A 15,357-nucleotide genomic window follows, 5' to 3' on the forward strand; every position below is an offset into this window, starting at 1 on the left:
TTTGTGCAGGACTTGTGCTTGCCACAGAAGGTGTGTGATTGCTTGTAGTCAGCCATGGGATGGATACTGCACTTGTTTAATAGGATTTTCCTGAACCAATTCCATTTTACCCTACAGAGTTGTCTAGAAAGATATCTTTGTTTGTCCTCAGTTATGTTATTCCACTGGGAAAATTAGAATTATTAGTTATTTAGTATTAGAATACTTAGTTACTCCTATGTGGAAATCAGAACGTAGGGGATTAAAACTACAGGCTTTGCAAGTATCAGCCTTGGTAGTGGTAGGCTAAGTGACTTGTCGCTTGGTAGTAGGAGCTGCAAAATGTCAGTGCTCAAGTTGAGATACTAACTTCCATTTCAAGGATTGCTCATCTTCACTGTCACTGGGAAACTTAGGTAAGTGTTAGAATGCTCTGTAGTACTCTGTTGCAGGAGTACCCTGCAGGTATGACACAGGAATTCTAATGGTATTGTTTAATATATTTTGTGGATTAGTAACATCTTGGCTGAAAAAAGCCCTTGATTTTTCATCTGATGGTGTCAGTGTTTTTCATGTTTTAGATGTTTGCTTTGGAAAAATGGAGTTTTTCAAGGCTCTGTGGAAACGAGTGCTCAGCAGCCAAAGGTAGGATGATTGAAGATACGTGCTGCTCCGCTTGTTTGGATGCTGCTTTGCTCACTAGGTAGTGGAGCTGCAAGCCATGCCCATGGAAGGCCAAGTATATTGCATACTGCATACTTCATTATTTTGCCTTGGAATATTTAATTGGTTTTATTTTTAAAATAGTTTTTTCAAACCTAGCACTGATGTTTCAGAGACTGAAAATTAAACCTTAATACAGTATGACAATCAGAGTGGATTCCATCCCTGCAGTTTAAATGAGCTAACTCACTTGCTTAAATTGGCCAAGTGTTCATTTCCTGTTGTTCTCAAAGACCACATATTTTCATGTAGTGTTATGTTCCCTTCGTACTGAGCAGAGGATTCTTTCAGAGCCCTGCTTTGCTAGTGTTGCAATGTGTAGTTTTTAAACTTGGTCTGCAAAAGATCACCATTTGCAGATAAATCTTCCTAAAGAAACCGAGCAATTTGTAACAGAAATGCACAGCCAATTTCAGTTCATTTCAAATAACTTATACTGCTGTTCAGCATTAAAAACTAGCAGGTATTACTGAGTCAGTGCCAAGTCATCGGCTCATAGCAAGTCTGAAACAGCACAAGATTACAGGAAAACCTGAAGTACTTGAAAGTAAAGACTTATTTCTTCTGAGGAAAAATGCAACTAATGGATTGAAACAGACAACTTTTCTGAAACTGGTTCTGTGGACATGATACTGTTTTTCTATCTGCTTTAAAGTCAGCTGCTTTTCATGTTCTGCAGCACCTGTATTTGTCCGTACATTTCTCTGGCACTTAATCCTGGAAAATCTAGTGGTTCGTGTTAGTGTGCTGGTCCTTAGTACTCTCTTACCCCCTGTATTCATGTTCTTTTTCCTCTGTGCTGGTGCTGTGGTAAGCACTGTAGGTTTAAGTAAGAGGATTTTGCTCCCAGAGTAAGGCTCTGCCTTGAGCTTCTGCTTTAAATTTTGTAATGCCAAGGAGCAGAAAAAACTGGACAAAGATGTTTGCTTAAAGACTTGCAAAGTGTGTGGACAAAGTGCAAACTATTCAGTAATGCTTTTTCAAATACTTTGGCTCGTCCTGTCCTTGTGTGGGTCAATATTTCTTTCTAGTTAAACTTTTATTGCGTTTGGTCATAAGCATGCAACCACGTGCCTTCCACTCTTATTCTGGGTAGAGAGTGATGGAGCAATCTGTTTTCACACAGAGTTTGAGTTCTTACTCCTTTGTAAATGTTCAGAAAGTTACTTGACTTACATTTAGATAATCAATTTTACTCCTTGGGCAGATGAAGGAAGGGGAATGTACAGTAGATGTCGGTAGGGCTTCTGCAGAAAACTATGCATCACTCCTTTAGACAAAATAAGCAATCTCTCCAAATAACAGCAAAATGCTTTTTAAAGATGCATGGTTTGGTTCAGAAAACACAGCAAGCTGTTGGTCCACAGTACAATTTATAGCATATCAGCATCCCCATGAGACCATGTCAGAGCCTGGAAACGAGTTTTCCTTGAGCAGTCAAACTAACAAAACGTGGCTTTCTATGTCTGCTTGTCCTAGGCAGTAGCTGTAGCTGTTAGCCCGTGTTGTGCAATCCCTGCTCTTCCCCCAGCTCTCACGGTGCTCCCCTGGGCCCCGTGCTATCAGCAGGGCCAAGCAGGGCACACACTCATCCCTCATTTGGGAGCGTTGTGCCTGCAACGGACACACAAGTGCTTGTGGGCTGATTAGCCAGCAGCCAACACAAACAGGGCAGAGTCCTGTGCTTGTGCCTCTCTGGGAAGGGAAATGTCCCATACCCACTCCCTCCTCAGCCACTGATTCTCACAAAACTGCTAACGGGTTTGGGTATCTTTCATCCCATGTAATTGAAATTATCCGATTGGTCCAAGAGATGTTTGTTAGGAAGTGGTAGAGGAGTGTGACTGTGTAAGTCCCACATCCTTAGAAAATGTTTAAAAACACAATATGCTTTTAATGGGCTGTGTGATATGGCTTTAATTAGGCTGTTGTCAACAGCACATCCTAACAAATGGATAAAGTGAACTGAAAGAGAACTGCGATGAAATCAGTGCAGGCAAGTGCAAAACATTACAGTTAGGCTGCAACAACAGACTGCTCAAATACTGGACAGAGAACACCTGTCTGTTTTTGTAGAAATGAATTGCATGTTTATAGTAACGAGGCTAAATATAAGTCAGCTCCATAACATGAAAAGAGCAGTGAGAACAGATGCATTTTATTTGTGAAGTGAACCATAGAGGCTCTTTGGATCTGAAAGACTGGAGTACAGCAGCCCATTTTTCCTTCATTTCTTTATTAGCAGCAGTGCTAACTGAGGAGGAACCAGGGGAGTGCAGAAGTTGCAATTAGAGCTCTACAAAGCAAGATGGGAGTGAAATAATTGTGGTCATTTAAATACTGAGAGGTGGTGTGTTTAACAATATCTGAGTATGTAAAGGGGAATGGGAAGAATAAGTAATTTTGCTTGAGAAGATAAGACATTAACAAGACAGCTCACACTGTGCTTACAACTCTGGGAGCTGTGTTCTTTTTTTACCGACTATCTTTCAGGTGCATGTACTGTTTTTCCAGCTCAGCTCTTCTCCCATTACACATAGTGTATGTGTAACAGTTGGTTCACTTCAGTATTTCCATTGGAGCACAACTGAGATAGTAGACAAGTGCACACAGACTTCTATCACCAAGCAATTGCCAGTTAATTGCCCTCCTTCAGACCTCTTCAGTGGATAGCTCACCCATCAGAAGGTGTATCTTTTTGTTTAATGACTGAATGTTGGCTTTCTGTTTATGAGCAATCTCTGAATTCAGTGTCACGAGCTGCTCTGCAGGGTTGTTAAAATCTTCAGGCAGCTTCTATGAGAATTAAAGCGTTTTTGGTGGATGCTCAGTCAAAGCTCCACGCCAGTCAGCTCTCACAGAACAGCAATTCAGCAGGTCTGTCAAGTGATCCAGCTGAATTCAGAAGGCAGAATTCTTAAACACGTTACTGAAAGAACAAAATACTAAGTGTGAAAATCCTCTTTATGTTTAGAAAGTAACACGGCCTCAACGCCTTTTCATCTAAGGATCCCTTTAACTAGGACACCTAAAGCAAGGATAACATACATTCCTTATGTTAGCACTTTTAATACAGTTCAACTATTTCAGATATTTTATCTTGAACAAAGGAATCAAAACAATGCCTCTTTATTAATGTTCATATTATTTCAGCAGGTAATTCTGAAATGTTCAACTATAATTATTCAGCATGACAATTACGAGTATTAGATTTTCCCTCACATTATTTTGGTACAACAGTGCAAACAAACCTATTTTATTAAGCAGTCTTACCCAAGCTGTTTTCCAAAAGGCTCACGTGCCTCAATAACCCTATGCAGAGCCTGCTGACGTGTGTGTTCATCTCCTGTACAGTCTGCTTCTTGAAGCTCCCTTAGCTGCCGGCAGCCTATTGACCTTAACTTGGAGAGTTCAGAATGGGTCCTCTGGGGATGCTCCTAGGAAGGTACATTCTGGTTAAGGCTACTGAAAAGGTAGCTGTGGTGTTTGAATTCTTTCCTTTCTGGGAGCTTCCCCCGCAGGCTGACCACATTAGACATGAGAACTGACAGGGAGTTATAAAAATACGCGGTCTGTCCATCTGAGAAAGAGGAGTTGTCCATATTAGAAATATTTGTTCAGCTGCTGCTGGAGTAAGGCCAGCCAAAGTCACTGTTTACAGTATGAAGTGTGCTGCAGTCCACTTTTATTCTAAAGATAACAAAACAAGATAACCCGTTATTTGGGATGGTTTTGACGAAAGTTTCAGAGAAATAAAAATAAGTCAACTGAAACTTGATGAGCACGGATATTTTTGTTTGCTTGGCTGCAAAGTACTTGTTCCATGTCAGCTTATGGTGACTTGGCATTGCTCAGTCATGCCCAAAAGGAGCAAACTGTGACACAGCTGGGGACCAGAGAAACCTTAAACAGCCACGCTGGACTGCAGAATTTCCTTGCTGAAGGCCTAAGAGCAGGGCAGCTTCACGCAACATTTTCTTTCAAGAGGTTGTGATTGAGCTGGCAGAACTGCTCTGCAAAAACCCACTGCAAATTCTGGTAGCTTAAGCTCAGGATTTTGGAGGACTGAGGGGATGGCACTGGGAACAAACTCCCCCATGGCCCCTGCATATCGTGAGGCAGTGGGAACACAGCCGGTGTCTGGAGAGAAACACACAGAATAGCACCACAAGTAACATATCTCCATGGAAGGAAATATGAAAACAACAAGAAAAAAAATAAATACTCCTCCCAGGAAAGAAGTTTGGTAGAAAAAAAGCCTCCTAAATGTCTTCTGAAAAGTTCCTTCCTCATCTGAAATAATGTAGAATCTTTATATTAATATGATCAGGAAATGTATTAATTTTTTTGGTTTTAGGTTACAATTTCTCTTCATTTTGTGCAGAGTTGCAGTCCGAAAAATGGTCTTACAAAAAAGAAATTGCTGTTTTTTGTCACACAGAGTTCACGACCTTCACTGCGCTTTTATTCCTTTTCTGTGCCATGATGGCCTTTCCAGAGATTTTCAATTGTCTTAGAAGTAGTCATGTTTAGCTCCTTTGTTTTCAGCTATTTTCTGTGCTTTCATTAGTGCCTGAACTTGGCAGATAGCACAAATCTCAATGCAGAACCACTGCATCTACAGAAGAATGAATCACATCTCAGCACCTTTAGATCCTTGCCCTGATTCCCAGTCAATTGTTCTTGTTTTGTCCTAAGAGGCAAAAAAGAAATTTGTGCTCCCACTGTTTCTTTAATTCAGTGGGGCTATGTGGACAGATGGAGGAATACATTTTCTGAACCGAGGATTTCAGAGAACAGAGGAACCAGTCCCTTTGGAATCACAGCAAGTGCAGCCTGATCAAGCTGATAAGAGCAAGACTTGTTTGAAGAGGAATACATAGGTTTCTTCTCTCTCCACTGATAACGAGTTCTTATCCAGTTCTGCTTTGCTCGCTGAGATTGTTTTCAGTAATGAAATGATAACTTGACTTAAATTGCTTGGGCGTTAACTTAGGGAACCGATTCAAATTCAGGGTTATAAAGGAATGTAAGGTTTCGTTTCATCTGTTTAGCTGAGGTAAAATCTAAATGTTTTTCTTATCTAAACGGAAGAGACCCGGGCCAATAATTGGCTCTTCAGCAGAAAGCTGTAACTTCAAACTGGTTTCATATTTCTTTCTGACGTTCCACCTGCTGTCTGGTTGACATTCCCCATTCAGATGCTGAGGACATAGGTCAGGTAAGTAACAGAGCTTGGAAACTGAAGCACCAGAAGATGATATGAATAAACACTGCATTTTCTGGCAAGTGTAAATGCTTTTAAATGTGATAAAGAAATTGAAATACAGATCCACGTTCTTCTTTCCACTGGCCATGCACCTCCACATCCACACAGCTCCAAACCACAGAACACTGCCTGTGTCTTCTGGCTACGTGCATTTTCAACGTATCACTTACTGGCTGAGGGTAATATTGTATTCACAAACAAATTTGACATCAGAAAAGAGGGATCTGGAGGAGCTACCCTCCCAGCAGCATGTTATCAGGGTTATCAGGAGCTTTCATGGACTGAGTTTCAAGGTGCAGACTGTATGTGGGGCCTAGTGCCAAACAAGATGTTGAGAGCAGCTGCAAATTTTGTTTTTGTAGCTTCTGAATGTGTGAACATTTCTTGAAGCCGTGCACTGCTATTATAAATTCCAGTGACCTTCATCTCTGGAAAAAACAGCAAGCAAATGTTGTACTGAATTAATAAAGACATCTTCAGACAAAGATTTCTTGGTGACCATTTTGGTCTTCTAATTCTCTTCATTAAAAGGCCTGTTAACAAAAAAATGCATTTCTAATCATTCTCACTAACCTTGCAAGACATCAGTGTGTTATCCTGCTTCTTATTAGTCAAATTACAAACAATGTAATGGTGATATATTGATGCCTCACAGTGTTACCAACTAAACATTTAAGGAATAACGTAGATACAAATTATTCAGTTCAGGTGGACTGCATACGTTTCTTACAGTGTGTCCTTATGCAGCTAACTGCTCTTATCTATGAGTAACACTGCTCAAAAAAAAAAACAAAAACAGAACTAACAGTTTTGCAAGGCCTCTCAGAGGAAGCGATACAAGGCATTATTGGATGTACTTGAGGATGAGTCAGCAACTCTTGTCTTACATCATGCTGGATAAGTGTGCCAGAAGTCTAGTTAAAATCATAAAGCAATGGAATGGGGAAAATGAATGCATTCTGGAAGCCTTAAGCACAACCCCTGGTTAGAAACAGAGAAGGTACTTCTAACTAAGGTTTTGGGGAGCACCATCCTTCCCTGCTCCCTCTCCACAGGCTTTACTCTTGCTTTCTTGCTTCTGAACTCATCTAGAGTGATCCTCATGGTGCTGACTGAGGGTTGGTTAACACAGGTTACTTCTCTTGGGCTTGGTGGCTGCAGGGAAACGCTATTTGTAGACTTCGATAGTCTCAGTCATTTGTTGTTAAAATCTAAAAAGGTCTGAATTTCTGGGGAAAAAAGAGGCCAAGAAGAATTGCCTAAATGCAACTGTGCGGAAGTTCTGAGACCTATGTAGTGCAAGTGGAAAAGCTAACAAGGCAAGTATAGTAACTATAATCTCTTGTGCGCTGTGGGCGCTGCAGATGGCCTGTGCTGGGCAGCACTGCTAAAACAGCAAACTAACTCAGCAAGTCTCTTCAACAGCCCCCAGGTGTCCAACCTACCACAGTCTGAAGCTTTGTAAAGGAAACACCAGAAGCACCATTCCCTGCTTTCTGAGTAAACGACCCTCCCTGGAGACTGAGACATGGGGCTGCCCACGCTTCCTGCCTGGAAAACTTTCCTATTTTACTAAGGTGGATTTCATGTGCCAGAAAAATTAAACAATTATCTTTAAGTTACAGGCAAAAGATGCAAGAGCTTCATTTTCACATTGCTGTGTCACCACAGACATTTTACTTTCCATTTCAGTAACATGAAATTCGTGGGAACTTTTCATTGTGTGATACTCAGACTCTTACTTACAAGGCAAATGGTTAAGGGGTGGTATACTTTCTGTTCTATTAGAAGACACCGGTGTGTTTTAAATGGTCAGATTTTGAATGGTCAGTAGAATACTTATCTCACTATCAATCCTCATGTCTGATTGCACTGTTTTCAGAGAATCAGCACAGGCTCAGCAGAAGCAGATGATGCCCTGGTGTGAGCACACTTGGAGGGTTCAGTGCTGGTCAGCCACTGTACGGAGGTCAGGTCAGGACGCATGCAGGGAGTGGTGCTCCCAGACTGAGCAGAGAAAACTGCAGCCATCTTCCTTCCTTACAATTTCTTGATGCTTGTCCCCTTGCAGCTCTAATGAAGGAGCTGCTCTGCACAACCTTTCCCTCCAGCAAGACTAAGGCACCCAGGTGAGGCCAGCAGCATCCCTGCTGGCATCAAGCACACCACCGTGGGGGCCAGAGGACGAAGAGGAAATGAATCTCGGGCTGTGGAAGAGGAACATCAGCCTGTCTTAAATGGACTTTGCCAAGTTCATGCCAGCAGCCCACACAGCACTCTTTATGCTGATAAACCCAGGACTTCAGCCTGGGGCTCCATCATGCCAGGGCAGAAGGAATAAGGGAGAAGGTCACTACAAATCCAGAGATAAACTCACAGGGCAGTTCTTGTCTTTCCCTCCGCCTGTGGGACGCCAGCGGTAGGGGAACAGTCATTACAAAGCCTATTAGAGAACATAATTAACTCCAGCTGGAACTTTTGAACTCGACTTTTAAAAACCTCTCACCTCTCGTTAAAGGCATTAAGCAATCACCTTTTCAAAGGCCTCGGAGAGCATCACTTCCCTCATATTAATTCAATCTTTAATTGATACTGAGTTCTTTTTTCCTTTGAGTCTAAGAAATAATACGCTCTGCATAGAAAGTATTAGCCTCACCAGAGAGAACTGTAACTAAGAGGTGAGCAGTATTTGCTACCTCTGCGTGTATGAAAAGGTAAGCGAGATTTGTTCTGAGGTGTCTCAAGCTCAGAAAACTCAGAATGGTTTGAAAATATTTAGGAGACCTTTTCCCTGTTTAAAAGCTAATGTTGTAAAAGGAAAAATTACTATAGGAGGTGACATGCTTGCCATTCTTCTCTTCTCAAGAAGATAGCAAAGATAGGAGAATGCTTTCTTGTCCTTACTGATCAGCAGCTGTTCAGGAGACATTAAACAATAGGGAATGTTAGTAGCTTACAAGTGCTTTGCCAAAGCAAATGCTATTTTCGGTATGACTCAATGGGAATGATTCAGCAGTTTCCTAGCCAGCAAATAGTTCAGACCTGTTCCAGAGTATTTTAAGGTTTGCTGTCACATGTTTCTTAGCTGCAGCTTTCCCATTTTAGTTTATCTGTGATTGTATGGTAACTCCATTAATGTATCACCCGTCAGAAGTATGAGAGCACGTGAGGCTATGCAAAATAATGAGAGGATTCAGTTGTCACTAAAGGTATTCTTATTGAACATAATTATCTTTGACACTCTTTCTGATACTTCAGTTCTTGTAAGAAAACTATATTTGAGCTAAAGATACTCCACTCCCATGAAATACAACACACAAGCACAGAGACCTCATTTGTGTTGCACCATATAGCTTTATGTCACTTTGTTCACAGGTAGGAGAGCAACTGCACAATTCAATAATTAGATGTCATCTGTAAGACTGGAAACTTGAAATGAGGAGGCAGAAACACAATCAAAAAAGTAGGATTTGGCTATCTTGAAATGCAGGATGTGTGTCGAAGGATACTTTTGTTGTTTAATTACAGTCGGGTGTGTGTTACTGTAAGTATCACTGTAGGTAGCTGTTGAGGGTTCATTCTGTGTAGCAGAAACCCAGCATCACGAGCAACAAGCAATGTTGCTGCTGCCTGTGCAATAAAAATTGTGATTAGAATTAAAAAGGAAACAAAACTCACGTGGTGGATGGTTCAGCAGTTTGTAAATCCCCTTTCCTTATTCACACAAGAACGCCTTGCTCTTATCCCCTTTCCCTGTCATCTCTTTGGGCTGACATCACGTGCAGGAGCATCTCCTCCACCAGCTTTGCCAGGAAGTCCTGATGTGGTGCTCTCCTGTGGGCTGCTATTTGGAGCTCCCTGCACCAGCGGCCCACCTGGCCTCTAAGCTGAGCTTTCACAGTCCCCTCTCAGTTTTCAAACAGAAAATAGAGTGCGGTGCATTAGATGCTCCTGCATGCATCCACCTTAGTGCTTGCAGAGAGAAGAAAAGCTTGTGTATTAAGCATTCTCTGGAAACTGCTATGGCCCATTGAGTTGTGAGGTAGCCGTGGGCCCAAGAATTGTCTATGGAGCTTTCTGTAGAAGCAACCCTACCAGGGACTGCTCAGCAGATTTGTTTTCTGTGGGGCATTTAGGTTGCTGGGAAAGTGTGGAGCAACCTCCAGCATCTGTGTAATTGAATCAGATCCTTCAGAGGATCTGTGTTCCTCTGAAGAAAAATTTCTTGGTATTTCTTTTGCTGGGAGGGGCAGGAAACGAGCAGGAAAGAATTTGACCTGATAGCAGTGGCTACTGGGAAAACAGAGTGTGATCAGTACAGTTTGTGGGACAGTTAGTGAGAATTCATGTGGCTTCTTCTGTTTCTGTGGGAGTCAGTACCTAAATGCCTTTGCAATGTCAATATGCGATCTTGAACTGTGAGTTTTCCAGCTGGGCAGTAAAACTAGATAGTGGTTCAGTGAGTGAGACGGGGAAAAAGGAATTATTGAAGCAAGAAAAAGAATGGATCTTGATCAGCATCAAAAACCTGATTGCTCTTGGCAGAACCAACAAAAAATAACGAAAGAACGTGCACACTACAATGTATGTTGGGAAAGCCAAAGTACTGAGCCTTCTCCAAAATGTGACTTATAAAACATCATTGTCTAAACATAAGTAACTGCAAAGTAGAACATTTGAAATGCTTTTAAATGTCAAACCCAAAACATTTCTTTAAGTCAAGAGGAAAATCTGTTTATTTTAGTTGAAGCAGTTCAGTGGGTTTTTTTGTTGCTTTCTTTTTTCTCTCCAATTCACAACAGAATTTTCTTGTGGTCATCTCAGCCTAGTGATTTGTATTTTGGGCTGGGGAGGGGGGGGGGGGAGGTTGTGATGTGTGCAGATGGAATGGTAAGAATTAATGCCCTGTGGCATCACAGCCCTGGGTTAGCAACAAACCAACAAGTGAAGAAAACAAAGCCCTCCAAGAACAGACCCATTGTCCATTGCATAGATAGCAGCAGGAGAATCACCACTGGATGTTCTGGAGCTTCTGTGTTCACTCAGCTGTGCATGGGCAAGATGAAACGTTTTGGCAGGAAAATACAGAACGTGAGTCACATTCTGTGAGTTTTTCTCCACGCTATTTCTGGCAAAGCAGGAGCCTGATGAATAAAGCCAATTATCAGTCATTGTAAGAGGGAAAAAAAGGTGTTTATGAGAAGATGTATATTATAAGAAATCTGCAGGGGCTGCATATTATTACAAAAGCTGACCTATGACTACAAGCTTAACACAGTATGGATTGGTACCTTAAAATGGAAGCTTTCTTTCCACTGGATTCCCTCAGAGCTGATACTGTTGTATGCGAGTAGAGCCTGATGAGGATCTGAAAGCCAGAAGAGCTCAGGCTGTCAGGCTCTATGTAAGGCAACGTTCAGCTTTCTGCACGCTGTCGCTGGGTTAGCTGGCAGGCACAGCAGAGCTTCCTTCCCTCTCACCACTGCTGGAAACTTGCCATGCTGCTCCAAACCTCTCCCCATGATCGTCTCCAAGCAGCTGATGGACTCACTGAGCATTGTTACCTGTACCTGCTGGGACGGGGCTGGAAATGGTGGGTTAATTCCCTAAGAAATGGCTTAAGTTCTGAAATGATATGGAGTAGTTCCAAACAGCAATGCAAACAAGCAGTTCTGGTAAACAGAAATCCATGATAATCCTGGGCACTGGTAGAGGTGACAATTTTAAATGCCTTGTCCCTAGCTGACATTCCTTTAGGAAGGTGCTCGTGAGATTCCCTGAGAGTGAAAGTTTTCTTTCTGATTTTTCACCAAGAAGGAAAGTTCTTTGCCAACACGCTTTGATTTGCTGAATGGAGATATTACTTACATGCTGTAATTCATCCTTCTACCCAACGCATCGTGCTGATTGAGCTGTACATGTGAGTGGCTCCTGGAAAACTGGCCTGGAAAACTAAATGCCTTCTGAGATCAGGCTTTGAAATCTGTTTGCCCACACAATACTATTAATGAAAACAAAGAGAGATGAACAAGGGCCTCCACCCTTTAAAAGATGAAACAATATAATCTTTACTACCCACCACCTATTTCAGATTCTTAAAAGTTTTTTAGTGAGTAAGAAGATACAAAGTTTGGATGCGCTTTACACAAACCTGCATGGATTCCCTGTGTTGATTACTGCTGTTCAGAATGAGGAGGAGCTAAAAAATATTGCTTTTCTTGATAAGAAAGCATAATCAGAATGACGGTTGCAGCTGGTCACAGAATAACAGGCCATCTCTCCAGCTGCAAATACTGATTCTCTACTGACACAAACCGAAGATCTGTTCAAACAGCCAGGAGTTGGACAGAATCTCCTCTAAGACAAGTTCATAACTACAAGTGTGTATTCTGAATTGCACTAAATCCCAAGTTTGAGTTCTGATCATCAGTTTACAAAACAGCTATTGCCCAAAATGGCAACATAGCTCATTAGGTAAGAAACCACGTATTGCTTTGAGGTAAAATCTTAATCCATTTGTTAGGAGGCTTACATTTTTTGGAAGGTTCAAGTTTCTCTTCTTAGTTATGCTTAACATACAAGGATGGGTGGGGACCAATCAACAAAAGGATTTTATCTTTCTAAACTTGGTGATACTCCAGTGCTAATGATTATTTCTTCCTTGGCCTGCGATAGCGCTTGCTGTTGATTTTACTTCGTGTGTTAAGCAGAAATGCAATTGAAACTGGGAGTCTACAAGTGAGAAATGTGCATGTAAGATGTTTTCCAAAGTGACCTAGGTCCTACTGACCAGCTGGGATACAGGAGCGGGCACAAGTAACTGCCAGGTTCTCTGTGATAACCAACGCCCTGAGAGCAGAGTGCTGCTGCCCTGCCATTCAGACCTGTGGGGCACCTTAGGGTGATGTCCTCACTTCGGCTTGTTCTTCCCTTGAGTCTGATGGCTAGGGCCACCGAGTGGCCTTTTGGGCTCCCTTTTTACGTCACAGCCCTCTCACAGTGCATCTGTTACCAGAAATTTTTAAGTGCCATACCATGCCTATGCTTAATTTAATCCAGTAAACCTCAACCATGGAACATATGTAACTGTCTTTCATGCTGCCACTGATACGGAAGAAATGAGTACTGGAGAACAGATTACTCTGCTTGTCCATAAACTTTGAATGGTACAAATGCTCTAGCTGCTGAACAGCCTACTCCAGTGTTCAACTTCAGGAGAGTTTGCCATGACATTTAGTACAGGGGGCTGTCGACTCTGAAACATTATGTCTGTGGGATCCAGAGACTTCATGTGATGCTTCCTACCTTAACAAGGATCACTTGTTAGAATGTTTGCTATCACTTCTGTACTTAGAAGTAAAAAGTCACGTTTCTCAAAACATGTAGCAAATGCAATCATGAGGAGTTTCATTTCCTCGAAAATCTTCTCTTTCCTGTGTCCTTGGAAAAGCAGAAATGCAATTAGGAAGTCAAATTGTTGTCTATTGGTTATCTATGGAAAGTTGGCACATCGCTCACATGACCTTTATTTTTGTCTTGAAAAGAGCTAATGTGCTTCTTTAGCCTTGCTTGTGGTCTGCAGTGAATCTCTGTAGCTCCTATTTGTATTCTTTCAGAGTTGTTTTTTTATTTTAACATAAATATTTTATGAATAATAAATATGTGTATAGTGTTAGTTTCAATAACTGATAGGATAAGAATGGATTATTAAATAACATTTTAATTAGAAAGTGAGTTTTGCAGGAATTGATATGGGGCTGAAAGCTATCGGTCATATCAGAGAGGCACTTGCCAGAAATGCAAGGATGAGAGGCAGCAGCTGAGAAATGACTGTGAACTGCCAAGAGATGCTGAGCAAAGCCGTGCAGGCATATTGAGAGGTGCATGGAGAAAGCTAAACTAGCACTGGAAAAAATCCAGCAATGGATGTGAAAGCTTGTATGCTATCCATACAGCTGTGACTGAGAACACATCTTCTCATGTCACCTGCATGTTTCTACCCTTTGGTGAAGGAAAGTTAATTTTCATTCAATGTTGTTTCTTTTTTTACTATATCTTTAGAAATACAATTGCTCTTTTTGAGTCCTGAAAATACCTGGGCTTGGCTAGGGAGAATTGTTTTTTTTTACCAACTTTGTATGGTTCATTCTGTTATATGTTCAAGGGAAAAACAGGCTATGCAGCATCAGCTTTTGCTATTTGGTTGAAACAATCCAACAGAAAAATTGCTTCCCTGTATCTTTCACATCCTAGATAAAATTATCAGTACCAAATCCATTGTATGTGCATGATGCATAACAGCACATCCTTGTAGAAGCATACATGTAATGTGAAGCTCTAAATGTGAAAAAAAAAAAAAAAAAAAGACTTCAGAAGGGCAAGTTTCTTCAAAATGGACCTTAAGCTATAGATCAAAATCTGCATTCAGTGCATTGTGATTCTAGCAAGAAGCATGCTCTGAGATCTGCTGCTGGGAGCAATCATGTTCATTGTGCTCCTGATGTGTACAAATATACAAGAACCAGTACTTCTGAGGTTTCACATCCTTCTACAGAGTAATCAGAAGACACAGCAGGAGGTGTCTGAGTAGTGATGGGGTACTGTGGAGTCATATGTTTCCCATGGAAATTATTTGTGACTTCCCGCTCCTTATTGCCATTCATCTTCAAAGTGGAAAAAAAAAACAACCAAAAAACTTGTCTTGTGGGCAGGACAATTACGTGCTTTGCATCAAAGTTTTAGGTTGCTTCTAATTCAAACTAGATTTCAAAGGAGTGAAGCTAGCAGCAGCAGAGATGTGCAGTACTGAGGATAAATGCCCTTTCTTCCTGGTTCTGCTATGCCCAGAAGGAAACCTCAACCCCCAGCACAAAACCTCCATCTCAAGCAGAATCCTTTAGGAAATAAAAACGAAATGTATCGTCTTAGTGCTTGACTACAGTGCCATTAAGACCTCTACTTTATATTTTGATTTTAAATCTCCATGTTTTCCTTTTTCTAATTGCAAACACTCAAGTTCTCCAGCAAGATGCATTTCCTTCTGGGCCAGCCTTAGATAGAAGTCTTGGAAAAAGAAATAAAACTCGAAGCCGGTTTTAACACAGTGCTTTCTTCTTACTTCTTCGGTTGCCCTCAGACATCTCTCCCTGCTTTCAGACTGCCAAACTTGCTGAAGTCAGACCCAAGGGGAATAACATGAACTCTGCTAACCCTGATGCTGACTCTGTCTTCCTCACACCGAACTCCTTAGCTCTTCGTGCCTCTGTTAGCAAGATCCCAAGGCTGATTTGTATTGTAAGATGCCAGAAAAGGCTTGAAAATTATTATTTTTTTTGCTAGCTACCAGAGCTTAATGGGTTTCACTGCTCTCTTAAGCTGCAAGCTGG

Source organism: Lagopus muta, chromosome 8, assembly GCF_023343835.1.
Source record: "Lagopus muta isolate bLagMut1 chromosome 8, bLagMut1 primary, whole genome shotgun sequence".
NCBI classification, from domain to species: domain Eukaryota; kingdom Metazoa; phylum Chordata; class Aves; order Galliformes; family Phasianidae; genus Lagopus; species Lagopus muta.